Here is a 14,766-nt window from a genome sequence, read left to right on the forward strand (position 1 = left end):
TAAACTTGTAGATCTTTTAATATTGGTTTGACAGTAAACTTGGATTTTTTTAACATGGTGAACTTCAATAGCTATAACTTAAGCCTTCATATAATATACGAGTTTGATTTGGGTAAGTATGATGCAGACATCCAACTGAGATATTATAAACCCTTAAGTTATTCACAGTTAAAAAAACTCTATATTAATCAACAAATGTAAGCCTCACATAAAAAAGTGAGATGTAATCTTTAAGTGTAATATTAGATTGGTCTGGCTCTATAATAGTTGTTTTATTGTTAGCCATACAATAATATACCATACAATCATATAGAATTAAATTCAATTTTATCAAATCCATCTATCATATTTTCTACATGTTAAAAACCACATTTTTATATCTGTCAGAGGGGTCATTCTATCTTTTATGATAAATGAAAATTGATGATCTCCTTCTCTCAGTTAAAATGTTTAAGTCAGTATTTTGTAACCCAATGTCCACAACTATAACCACTTCAATGAAAAATATCCCCTGTTTAGAAACTATCTAATTTCATCCACAATTTTGCTAATAGTGTGTTTGAAATGTTATTGTGGTAAATAAATTATTACCTTTGAGACAGTGGGCGGAGATGACCAATGACCAGAAGTACTCTGGACAATAGACTGGCTATATAACTTCTAAGTTTTATTGTCGTCAACCATTAGAACTATTATGTAGTCTTACAATATTTTATTTTTTAATTATTATAAGTGTTGAATTCTCTCTATTTATCAGCTGTATTCCAAATCAACTATAATGTATTCAAATAAAAAATTTAAATTCAGCTATTTGTGTAGAAAAAAATATCCTTTTTAAATCGCACAACCTTGATATAATTTAGAGTAATCTCCTTTGTACTGTAACAAAGGAAAGGAGAGGCTCCAGAACTCTTTCGATGGATAAAGTTTATGCTTCTTAACTTTGAATTTAACTTTTTTTAAAGATAATTTAAATTAAAATTTATATATATATAGACTTTTGAATTTTCATCTTAGAAGATAATGATATTCATCCAGCATGATACTCCCCAAGTCAATGATAAAATAACCAAATCAGGCTTAATTTTGAAAATAAAAAATGCATTATTTAAAATTGGTACTGTATAATTGTAATCAAGATTGGGGTACTTGTTAATCAGTTTACTCATGTGGTGGTCAGATAATGTTAAGTGAAGCACAATTGTTTAAGTATACTTGAATTTAAATGTTCCAACATTAAAAAAAAAATCATCCCTAAGCATCAGAAAATTTGTAGAAGTCAAAATTCATAACAAGAGTTTCTCCAATCTAACAATTTTCAACTGTCTTCTTCTTTTCTCTACTTATTTAACGATTTATTGTAAACATGGTTTATATTCAGATTCTTATTTCAATGAAAGTTAAATTGTAAAATAAGGAGAAGGGAAGTAACTTAAATGCAGAAATATGCACAAATGCATCTAACATAATGTCATGAATTACTGCATGCATTTTATTATTGTCATTGTGATAAAAAGTCAAAACAATTATTCAAATCACAGGAAATCAAGAAAATACTGCGTACAAATAATTTATTCACAGTTCTTATTATTGAAATGCGATTTGTGTTTTTTTTTCTTAAAGAATCTAAACATTCCAAAAATTTCTGAACTTACATTAATTGCAGACTACTTATTGAATATAAAAAAGAAGATGTGGTATAATTGCCAATGAGACAACTATCCACAAAAGACCAAATGACACAGACAGTAACAACTATAGGTGTTCGTACACCCTTCAACAATGAGAAAAGCCCATACCCCATTGTCAGCTATTAAAGGCCCTGATAAGACAATGTAAAACAATTCAAACGAGAAAACTAACGGCCTTATTTATGTAAAAAAATGAAAGAAAAAAGTAAATTTTGTCTCGTTATTACGGCCATCAATAATTTTAAAAACTGTGACAGACAAATGTACTTTCATAAAATTTGACTTTTAGTATAAAACTTACAATAAAAACTCCACTTCTTACTTGTTTATTTTACTTTCATGTTGAGACAGTAATTATAAACTAGAAGTTTAATGAGAAGTTTGAAGAAAAGTTTAGTTTATTTTTTATCCAAGAAGATTCATGAATATCTAAGCAGAGAAATTTGACATGTTTGAAAATTAGTTTCTTGTCTGAGGTTCTGAAACTTGCACATTTCAACAATTTTGAAAATTACTCAACTTAAATTTTACACATAACTTTTCCTGCATGTTAGGAGAAAGATAACATTTCTAGGTTTTTCTCTTCTTTACGACATATGAAGATTGTTTGAAATGTTAATAGTAAAATTTGTGTATATCTGGTTTAAAGGTGTTTATTTTCGTGTTAAGTCATAAAAACTTGTGAAAAATGGAGACAAGATCATTCATAATTTGTCTGCATAGAGGAAACACCTAATACTTAAAATAGGTCATCTCTATATTAACAACATCAAGAAAACTGTGAAAAATAGTACAAGGCAAATCTTAATCCTAACATTGTTAAACTGTAACAATAAAACCTTTTTTACTGAATTTTTGTATAGTCATAAAGTAACTGAAATATTATAACTACATATTAATTCCAAATGCTTGTATTATTTGTCTGTGAAATCAAATGCTGTCTATTTTTTTTTAATTATAAATGAGATTTTACTTTCAATCAGGAATATTAACCCTGATTTCTCTAAATTTGCAAAAAGAAAATTTAATTTATTCAATTAAGTATGATAGGGCGTCCTGATTTGATTACAGACAACATGACTCTGGATCACTATGTACCGGAAGATTTGAAAAAGAGCTTCCGACAGGTTTTAAAGTTTACTCTTTCTGTTAATATATCAATTTTAAATAAATAAACTTTCAAAGATAAGAACTTTGAAGGGTGTGTATAAAACAACCAACAAGTTAGAAAGTTTGTTTGGCGGATACACGTCATACATATTTATATTGGCGGTAGATTAAGTGAATATTGCATAGTCATGATATTTTATTTCCTGTTACTAAATAATCTAATTTTCTGCCTTACTTTAATTAAAAGTTGATTTTTTTTATGATGTGCTAATCACATTACAGTTCTGTGAGCAAATATAGCCTCTATGGGCCACGCTTAATGAAAAACTTGATTGTCTTACCTATAAAAATGTGCTGCTAGGCGGCGTTAAGAACGCCTATGACCTTTAACAAAACCATGTGGCTTTACCTTCTTTATCCAATGTCTTAATCAACTGAAAATAAATAATTCCAATACTATACATCCAAAATAAATCAATTCACACTACTTTTTGGATATTTAGTCCACATTAATAGATCAAGAATACACATTCATACCAGCGACATGCTATTCACTAAGGTTGAGATATAGATGTGGTTCATTCAGGTCACATCAAAAGGCGGGGAAATCTATTTCCGTATCTGAGCTGGTTCACAGATATGCTTAGAACTCAATTCAAAAAGTCCTTTATTAACAAATTCCACTGTTGTTTCAAACTGTAAAAATATCTATTTAAAGATAACATTCTTTTCATAAGATTATACGGTACAGTTGTTTTTCCCCTCTTTTAGCCTCAGTGTGTCTCGACACAAGCACTACTACACCAAAAAAATATAGACAAGTTATTTATAGTAGCGTCTGTGGTTAAGACTCTTGTGTAGTATCTCTATGATTCATACTTTTGTCAACTGTTTTACTTAGGTAAAAATATTCTCCATAAGTACACTTTAAACAATCCATTATAATTGTCTTTTTTAGCCTTTAATACAAATACAGAATTTCCTTCTATAATACACTGTCCCCCTCCTTTATATTCCCAGTGTGAAGGCCAGTGGTTGAAATAGATGACCACTGATTAAAAGTCATTTAAGGACACCATCAGTCTGGTGAGACTGGACAATAAAATATCAATTACATGCTTAAATGACCACTCAATGATGGCCGGTTAAGGTTACGACCTGACCTAATTCGATCTATGGTGTGCCTAGTGACCCAAGAAGCTTAAATACACCTTGGCTTAATTCATATAGATATGTGTAAACCACCACTCAGCAGTTTATATAGGGGTTCAAAGAAGGGACAATAATAGATTCTCAATTACAGAAAAAAATGTGAATTTGTCAATACTACAATTACTGGATGATTCATACGTCCAATCAATAAAGCATTCTCTGGTCAGCTGGTGGTTAGGTTATGTTATTGTTTAATAACTCCTCGGCTACCGACATATTAATCAAAACTAATGTATTGGTTAAACAGCCAATTAACTAAGATCATCGCATTTTTTATCATTTCAAATAAGGGCTATCTTGTCTGACAATTGAATTTAATCTTTTAAAACTATTTCAATTAACCAAGATCATCTTATTTTTTATCAATTTAAATAAGGGCTGTCTTGTCTGGTGATAGAATTTAATCTTTTTAAACTATTTCATTATATTAAATATGCCTACTAGGCAGTTTTATTATTCAACGGCATTTTAGGATTATAATCCAAAATGTTAAATTTAATTATTAAATCATTGGTATGTAATGTTACTGTAAAAAACTATTTTTGCCTTCATACTTATCATTGATTTATAAATATTATACTCAATTAATACCAATATTTTATGAAATGCAGAAAAAATAGATATAAATACCTAGCCAACAACACAAAATTCATATAAAATAATACAATCATTATTTGTTGAAATATTTTTTAATTTATTTTCTGAAGTTAATCTTGGATTTAATAAATATATCTTTACATTCTTTTTTTTCAAATGTCAAGCCGAATAAGATGGGATATGAATATTTTCTTTAAGGTTTCTTGTTCTATAGAACATGAATATGTGTCTGTTAAAAACTTAAATACCCTAAGTAGTATATATGTAAATTTAACATGTACAGACCTATTGTATAATTTTTATCTACTCTGATTAACAGACAGATTTTTTTTTTTTAAATCTTTTGAAACACTGCCAATGTCTGTAAATTTGACAGTTTAAATATAAATTGTGCAATTTAAGTGTGTCTGTATAACATATATTGTCAGTTTTGTTCCAATTTTCCTTTTTATCAACTATATTTAAAGAATACATAATTTGAATAAGTTCACCTATTGTCAAATTTGAATAGAAAATGAAATTAAACATATGTAACAAGTTAAATTTCATTTGATTTATTTTCTTCATTTTTGAATAACAAGCCTTCTTTAGATTACACAGGTGTTAAACATATTCAATATTCATTGTTTGTTAGTAAAGTTTATATACAAGAGTTCAGTTCAGGCAGGTTAAGGTCAACAAGTCTGCTAAGATCATTAGACAGGTTAAAGGTCTTTCAATAGATTTAAGGTCAACATATATGTGTAAGGTCATTCAACAGGTTTAAGGTCATCAGATTGGTGTAAGCTCATTCAATGTTTAAGGTCAACAGATATGTTAAGGTCATTAGAATTGTGTGAGGTCATTGGACAGGTTTAAGGTCATCAGATTGGTGTAAGCTCATTCAATGTTTAAGGTCAACAGATATGTTAAGGTCATTAGAATTGTGTAAGGTCATTGGACAGGTTTAAGGTCATCAGATAGGTGTAAGGTCATTCAATAGGTTTAAGATCAAAAGATATGCTAATTAGATCATTAGAATTGTGTGAGGTCATTGGACAGGTTTAAGGTCATCCGATAGGTGTAAGGTCATTCAATAGGTTTAAGATCAACTGATATGCTAAGATCATTAGAATTGTGTAAGGTCATTGGACAGGTTTAAGGTCATTGGATATCTGTAAGGTCATTAGAATTTTGTAAGGTCATTAGAATTTTGTAAGGTCATTTGACAGGTTTAAGGTCATTGGATATCTGTACGGTCATTAGATATTTGTAAAGGTCATTAAAATTGTGTAAGGTCATTGGACAGGTTTAAGGTCATTGGATATCTGTAAGGTCATTAGAATTTTGTAAGGTTATTAGAATTTTGTAAGGTCATTAGATATTTGTAAGGTCATTTGACAGGTTTAAGGTCATTGGATATCTGTACGGTCATTAGATATTTGTAAGGTCATTAGAATTTTGTAAGGTCATTAGAATTTTGTAAGGTCATTAGAATTTTGTAAGGTCATTTGACAGGTTTAAGGTCATTGGATATCTGTACGGTCATTAGATATTTGTAAAGGTCATTAAAATTGTGTAAGGTCATTGGACAGGTTTAAGGTCATTGGATATCTGTAAGGTCATTAGAATTTTGTAAGGTCATTAGAATTTTGTAAGGTCATTTGACAGGTTTAAGGTCATTGGATATCTGTACGGTCATTAGATATTTGTAAAGGTCATTAAAATTGTGTAAGGTCATTGGACAGGTTTAAGGTCATTGGATATCTGTAAGGTCATTAGAATTTTGTAAGGTCATTTGATATCTGTAAGGTCATTAGATATTTGTAAGGTTATTAGAATTTTGTAAGGTCATTAGATATTTGTAAGGTCAGTAGTCAGGTTTAAGGCCATTTGACCAGTGTCACTTTATTATTTGCAATGGAACTTTGTCTTAATATTTTTTTATTCTAGGTTAGGTTTCTGACTTTGGTCATGTCAAATCAGCATTATTAATGAATTTACAGAATCTATTAAGTTATGAACAGTTACTGAAGTAATACAAAATATGTGGCAATTTTGAGGTTTCTACAAATTCCAGATTGAAATGATAGATTGAGTGTGCACTGCAGTAAAAATATAAATTTCAATTTCTGTGCTTCATACAAATTGTACTTCAGTCAACACTTTTACACCCCAATGAATTAGCAAAAGAACCATTCAGTTCCTAAATGTTAAAATTCAATGCATTATACATTCATCCATCTGTCAGAGTGCTGATAGGTCATGGGTACATAAGGCATATATATTCACAACGTCTCATCAAAATATATGTCATCAGCTACATGCTACCCCAGTGCTGATAGGTAAAAGTTAACCGAAAAGTTATGGAAAATGTAAATACCCATAACACATCAGGCAAACAGAATGTTTATTATAGAACGCAGAACTTATTCTGATCTCAGTAAAATCCTCACACTGTAAGCTTTAGAAAGGACCCATGAGACTTTGATTTAGAGTTAACTTGATTGGTTGTACTATTATTGTTATTACTCAACAATATGGTAGTATTATAAGATAATTGTCTTTATAAATCTGACAATGTCTTACATTTATTCTATCATTTGGGAAATTAGCATGACATTTTAATCCCAATACACTAAAACAATGTCTACTAAAAAATCCCAAAGCTGTAAAACATTTATATAGCAGATTTTTTAACAAATCTTTCAGGGTAATAATGTGGACTTAAAGCTTTCTTTGACATAAAATCATTAAAAAAACCTTTCTTTTAATGACTGTTCTAAATGTCTGAGATAGATAAGAGAAAGACAATGGTAACTTTGGTGTGTTTTACTTTTAGGATATAGTCTAAGGACAAAGTCTGAGGACATACAGTTTCAAATAGATAAAAGAGATATCTGGGGACCTTGTATACTAGTTTCACCATATTTTGTTGACAAATTATTTATTGTTTATAAAGGTATGAAAAAAAGAAGTCAACTGACAATAACCCAACAACAAAAACAAAACAAAACTGACATTTGAAGGTCTCCCATAATTTTCATCTTCTTGTCTACCTACATGTACATGCTCTTTTATCTTCTTCTTATTTGGAAAAGTGTTAAGTATTAGTGCCTATAGTATCGGTGAAATTATCTGTATTTTGAACCTTTGCAAGAAGTATTTCTATGATTTGGTCTCGGCAGTCTTCAAGATAGAATTTTGAATCTACAGACCCTGAACTCAAGTTTTTGGAAAATTTTAGTTAGAAAGTGTTGGCCTGTGGGGATGATTTTGGCAGGCAAAAGGCAATTTTACAAGCCAGGGCTGCTGGGCCCGTTGCTAAGTGAGAATAATTGGGTCTGTAAACTAAAATTTAGATAAATGTAAGTCCACTGACTCACTCTTGAAGAGGCTATCAAGTTTTTTTTTGCTATTAAATGAAATGTATTATTATCTCCCCTGGTTACTTGAGTCTTACACAAGTTCAACATATTTATCATATTGGATGTCTATGACCACTCAATTAAACAAATAATATATTTTTTCCCCTCTATTTATCGTTTAAAAAAGCAGAAAATGAATACTCTCTCTGGGAGCAATCCCCATCAACGTTAAAGTGATGATACCTAAATCATACAGACAAACTAGGATCAATGGTTAATACCTATATATGTAAGTGTAAAAAGAACATTCATCAACGTATCATGTTTAAATAATATCCCTAAGCAATCATGTACTTTTCCTTTATATAACAAATATTTTTTTCTCACTAGAATTACGTGATCAATATAAAAAAAAAACTCATCTTGAAATTATCACCATGAGTTTTACACATATCCGATGACTTTTATTTAGGAATGTTATATTAAGACTTATCTTTTTTTAAATAAAACTTTCCAATAGTATTCTTACTGCATCTAACAACCATTTAAACACAATATTGGATTGTGTATTGTTATAAAAATCAAAATTTCTTGTTGAAATGAAGATGAATGAAGACATATCATGGAAAAGCTTAAATTCAAAAAAAAAATCCGTTTTAATATTTGATCTATTTTAGAATTATATACTAAAAGCCTCAAGTAAGCAGAATTAAGTCATATTTAGCATCAAGAAACTTAAGCCGTTAGGTGTGGGTGCATATATACTTATACTTTGGTCTAGAAAACTGACATGACGCCAAAGGCCAATGCATGTAAATGTCTGTGCAAGGTACAGAAACTACTAATTACGTTAAAAGGACACATACAAGGCAAAACATGTTCATAGGGTATCAATTTTAGTAAATTTAGACTACAGGGATTATTTCAGGATGTGTTAATGATAAAAATAAAGCAGTACATATTTTCGCAGCCATGTCGTAAAGGTGGGCAACCATTAGTTTTTGACACACAATATCAAATTGGCATAACTAATCAGTGTTGCCTTTATAAAGTTAGGAGCTGTAGCGTTTAAACGAAATCTAGAATAGAAATAAAGGAGTCGTCAATCTAACAAGTCATGAAATAGAAAAGACATCCAGAAGGAGCATATTATAATGTACTTGCTGTACATGTATTACTAAAATCAAAGGACAAGTCTTACAAAGCTTAAAACATGTTAGACGTTTAAGGACAAGCTTTTTTTTTATACCTTAAATCATCTTGGAAGTTAAAAGATAATCCTTCTTACCATTGTTTATAATGGAAGTTTAAGGACAAACTGTTTTCTCACAGAGGAACAAAGAAATGGTTGGAAATATAACAAATGCAGAATTCATGAATTTAGAGTAGTTTTCTAAAAAAAAAGAAAGTATTTCATATTTTTAACTTTGTAAAGTTTGCAAAAAACATTATTTCCAAGATACAATCCCTGAAACCATGACAATGCCATCATCCAACTCTCTGTGCATATAAAAAAAAATTGTGTGGGAGACTTGGAACCAGACACAACTAACTGTAACAAGATGACCTGGCTAAAAATGTCAAATTCACTTGAATAAACTTTTACTTTTTTCTTTTTTGTAAATTGATAAGATAATGATAAAGTTAAACACTCTTGTTGAAAATAAATATTTCAATGTATACCTAATCTTTCTTATTTAACAAAACTTTAAAACTTGCCAAGTCACATACAAAGTTCGAGACAAAACCAAGCCTAATGGGTTCACCTCTAGACATTTAAATGAATTCAAAGTTTAAATCACACCCCTATATACCAGACAGGTAAGCAAACACTAAGAATTTATCAGTACTTAACTTCTTATACACCCCAATGTAGACCAGCCATATTTCAATACCTATATAAATAGTTGCAGACAGTCCTACCTGAATCAGCTGATGTCCCAGACAGATCGTTACCTGTATGTCTCACCTGAAATATTACCTGACTATATTTACCTATTGATTTTTGGATATTAGACCTTCACTATGACAACTCTGTTGAATTTTCATACTTTTCAGATGTCTACATCAAACTTTTCTAAGCCAAAAGCAATAAAGCCAATTGATTTCGTCTGACATTTTAAAAAAATACCTTTGTTCATCAGAAACTTTCCTGCACTTCTATAAAGGGGTGCACGGTTCAGCGCACACGAAGGTGATTAACATATTATATTAATTTGAATTCTATGACATTTAAAAGTCTTCCTATTATATCAACTAATGCTTACTTAACTGCTTAAAATTGATATTGGAATATTTAACTAGATACAAGAATTACATAGTTATTTTAAAACTTCATCTTAGTCTAAGTTTAGGATATAATGACTCCATAGTGAATTCATTATATATTAATGCTGCATCAGCAGTTTAGTCTTTGAGTTAAACTAAGCTTATAATAAACATTTGCACCATCAGCACAAACTTGACTTTTGTTACATCCCCTTATTAAAGTTCGTTTACTACATAGATGGACTAAAGAAAAAAAATATAAAAAAGTAAAAAATTCAAACAGGTATCAAAAGATTACGTGTGATGAAACAAATTTTTACAATGCTCACAAGTCACATCATCACACCTTTTATAAAGTTATTAACAAGTGTTCATCAAATTTTGTAGTACAATGTACAAAACTTAATTACAAATCATCTGCTTAAGAGCAAAATATAAGTTAAAATGAGAGCCAATACTTGTTTAAACAAAACTTTAGCCAAATTGGACATTAGATACTGGTTTAAACAAAACTTCAGCCAAACTGGACAATCAATACTGGTATAAACTAGACTTCAGTAAAACTGCACAATCAATACTGGTAAAGTAGAACTCTAGAAAAACTGGTTAACTAAAACAGCTAAAACCGCAACATAATTAAAATAGGGCAACAAAATATGCCCAAAATCAGAATATTAGCCAAATATGGCAACTAAACTGACCTAAAACTCAAACTGACTTAACAAAAATATACATGTAACCTTTCCTGTTATTCTAGACTAGGAAGTGATAAGTATTTAAGAGTTTTTCATGACCAGGAAGTTAGTAAATAGAAGAAACAAGAACAATGCTTTCAAGTACAGGCATTTACATGTCTAAGTAGAATTACAGCATAATAGAAGCTAAAGTAGCTAACTATAGAGGGAGATCCAATAAGTTTTCAGCACAAAAATCTTATGAGAATTTTACATCAAATACTGTGGATTCATTTTTTTCCGAGGGTACTAATTTTCGTGGATTAAGAATACATGTTTGTGGATACTTTTATGGTTTTGACAAAGTTTGCCTAAACCTATAGGGAAATTTGTTTTTCATTGAGCATTGAACAAGGAATCCAGTAAAATTGATATCTAACAAATATTAATGAATCCACTGTACTTTAATATGGGGAAACTACTGAAAAAATTGACTAAAGAATTCAGACTTCTAACGCTATTTTGTACCAATATAGAGTAGAAGTAATAAGCCACCCTATACCCTCCTACGACTTATCAATTTCTCTAACCAGGAAGTAATAAAACAGTCAGACAATAAGCCTTATTTAGACTTGTACCAAAAGTCAAAGGGAAGGAAATCAAAACCACAACACCACACAATGTAAATAAAGATTTTTTTAGTACATGTCAGGATGTTCTATTGGACTAGGTCCAGTTTAGATGTTGCATAGTTATGTTATAAAAGGACAAGGTCAACTGTAAGTGGAATGTTGTCTGCGCAGAAACTACTCACAAGTTCAATTACTACATGATGACAAAGGTAATATCAAACTGGGATAAAAAAAGAAGATAGAAATGTCTTTAGTGGATACATGAAAATGTCCAGATACAATGTGTATCGTCCTGCCATAAAGGAGATCAGATGTAATAGCAAACAAACAAACACAATTTCTTACTTATAAAGAAAGATTGAGATTATAATTGTCTCAATTCAAGACTTTCTTGATTGTCTAAGAGTTGTCTCTCTTTAATTAACAAACCAAACAGAAAAAAGTAAAGTACTAATATTTTATTAAGTCCTTACATGTATGTATACAACTTGATTAGGTGAGGAAACCTAGTACTGAAATTATTCTTGTTGACATTTGACATATATATATTGATAACACATGACTTTTTTAAAGTAGGCATGACATTTTGGATCTGTTCCTAAATTACATTTCAACATAAACACCTGTAGAGATATATTGAAATTATTATGGCATTCAGAACATACAAACGTAATGTTATATAAGCACCTACATACTTAATCAGGCCTTGCACCTCATGAAAAATAACTTTTTAACATGAAAAGATTAATGAATCAATTAATAATTGAATTGAAACCATGTACTAAGATGACATACAACAGACATAATTTGTCTTTACAACAGCTTGCCAATTCTAACAGGTACAGCAGAATACCTTGCCAAGATTGGAACATCACTCATGTTGGACTCAATCCCAACGTCTAATTGTCACATTTAAATATAAGTCTGGCACTGTCAGTATCACTTGAAGGAAAGTTAATGAATTCACTGACTCAACATAAAAATCTTTCCCTTTTAGATAAAGTTATTATGTCCATAGATGATGTAGATATACAGCTGACAGTCGAAATGTCAACAGAATATTTTTTGAATGGAGTAAATAGCTTAGAATTCTCCCATGTATATGTTGACATATTGCACTGATAATTGTACATTGTTGAAAACTATATATTTTTTTGTTTGGGTTGCTGTCTCATGGACATATACCCCTAAATTGTTTCCCAATCAGACCATAATCATTCCACGTACAAACTTATTTTTATTTTTAGAGTTCAAACTAAATTTTTCAGAATTTCCAAAACAATTTTCAAATTGCAAAAGTTGAAGGTATCATCTATAACCGTCCATCTATCATAATAGAAAGCACGAAAAATGTTTATTAATTAAATTCATAGAGAATATTAGACATAAAAGTAATCTGGATAAGAGGTTAATGTTGTACATAGAAAGGAGAGGTTGTAAAAAGGCCATGGATTTTTATGTTGTTTGCGGATTTAGAGTTCAGCGTCAATTTCTTTCCGATGGTCTGATATAAAATCAATGAAACCTATTCCCTTTATAACGGGCTTTCAGTATCTGTAAATGTAATTATTTAAGAGGAGAAGAAGTTGAATGACCAATTATCCAATGATGCAGAAATGTACATTCTGATTTTTTCTCCTGTCAGGATCTCTCAATAGAGGCCAGAATATTTGAAATTGATCATGAATACAAAAACATTGTGAGGAAAAAGAACCATTAAGCTAAACACAAAACTTGTCATATTAGTTGTCAGCTTATACTTCCTAGTGTGTAGAATTATTTTTTTTATGAAGAAAATTCAGTTATGTTTAGTTTATTGTGGAGCCAAAAAAACTCAACTTATCCCTCTCTTCTTCATACAAATAAATGTCCCTGAAGTTGAATCGGCAAGTTACCTCCAAGTATCTGTACTGACTAATTTTTTAAATTCTGCATTTATTCATATTAATTAAAACTAAAAATGATCATGATATAAATATTTCAATTCAGAAAAAAAAAAATCAATTTAATTTGGCGTAAATTCATAGTTTCTCCTTTTGATAAGTTTGTGCACAAGGATTTACTGGTATATTAACTATAATTAAACCTTAAAAATCTCATGAATATTCATCAGGATATATTGATTAAGCTATCAACCATCAAGATTTTAATTTTCAAGACTTTTGTCTAGAATATTACTTCTCCAGGGAAAAAGTTTGTTATTTTTTTATGGTTTTTAAAAACAAAGCTTAATGCACTACACGATCTGACTTGTCTCCCTTGGAAAAATTCAAAATAATTTACATTAGTAAACAATTCAACATTACTATTTATCATTCTTCTTTTTTTCTTCTTCAGACAAATAAATATCTTTCCAATCATCACCAAATCTGATACTTTATTTATTAGTCTTTCATGAGTCATTTCTCTACGATTTCAATCACAGCATCATATCTAATGCTTGAAAACAACCAACAATATATCCCGCTATGACCACTGAAAATGTTTTTTTCCCCCGACCCATAATTTGCCTCGTCTCTAGAGAAATCATCCTGTCACATGCCCTTGATCTAGATGTGAAAATCAATGTAGTATGAATATGGATCAAAATTTATCCACGTTAACTTTTTTATCAAAGTAATAGCATAGAAAGCCACGTTCATCAGTGATTTTTATTAGAGGTCAACTATGGTTGAACTTTCTCAATAAGTCAATCCCCGCCAACTTCACTAGAAAAAGCCATATTCCCATTCAAAAGCAAAAATATATATTTATCAAATGTAGAAATAAATAATGGTTTTAATCATTTCTAACATCATCGAAGTAGGACATCAATTCTAGTTATTTTGGCAACAGACTCAAGAAGATCTTTAATGTGATCGAACTAAAGCTAAAATTTGTTTGAAACCAAACATTTTAGGGAACATTTTCTAATTAGCATATTTCACGTTTAAATTTCATCTTTGCAAAATGTGCAGATTTTTATTTTTTTTAATTGATCTTCTTCTGATTTTGGATATATTAGACATGTAAGATACTATATTCTCAAATATGCTCATTCAAGATAAAATATTTCTACATATATAAGGCCCGGAAGGGAGATGTCAATGAGAGCAAGATCACCTGTACATGTTTTAATACACAGGTATGTAAACACGTATATAAATTAATATCAATTGAGACATCATTCTAGTTTTGAAAAAGATCACATATTTTGTATTGACTTCCTATGCATTAGGTAGTGATTTTGCATAAA

At 29.9% G+C, this 14,766-nt stretch overlaps 1 long non-coding RNA gene across 3 annotated transcripts in view; it reads right to left on the bottom strand.

Moving 5' to 3' along the window:
- Positions 1-14,766, bottom strand: part of LOC134720613 (uncharacterized) — a 92,886-nt gene that overhangs the window by 19,509 nt on the left and 58,611 nt on the right. For all 3 annotated transcript variants that reach the window (XR_010107764.1, XR_010107766.1, XR_010107765.1), the window contains one exon: positions 3,143-3,235. This is a non-coding gene — a long non-coding RNA (uncharacterized LOC134720613). The remainder of the gene's footprint in view (positions 1-3,142; positions 3,236-14,766) is intronic.

This window comes from Mytilus trossulus, chromosome 6 (genome assembly GCF_036588685.1).
Source record: "Mytilus trossulus isolate FHL-02 chromosome 6, PNRI_Mtr1.1.1.hap1, whole genome shotgun sequence".
NCBI lineage: Eukaryota > Metazoa > Mollusca > Bivalvia > Mytilida > Mytilidae > Mytilus > Mytilus trossulus.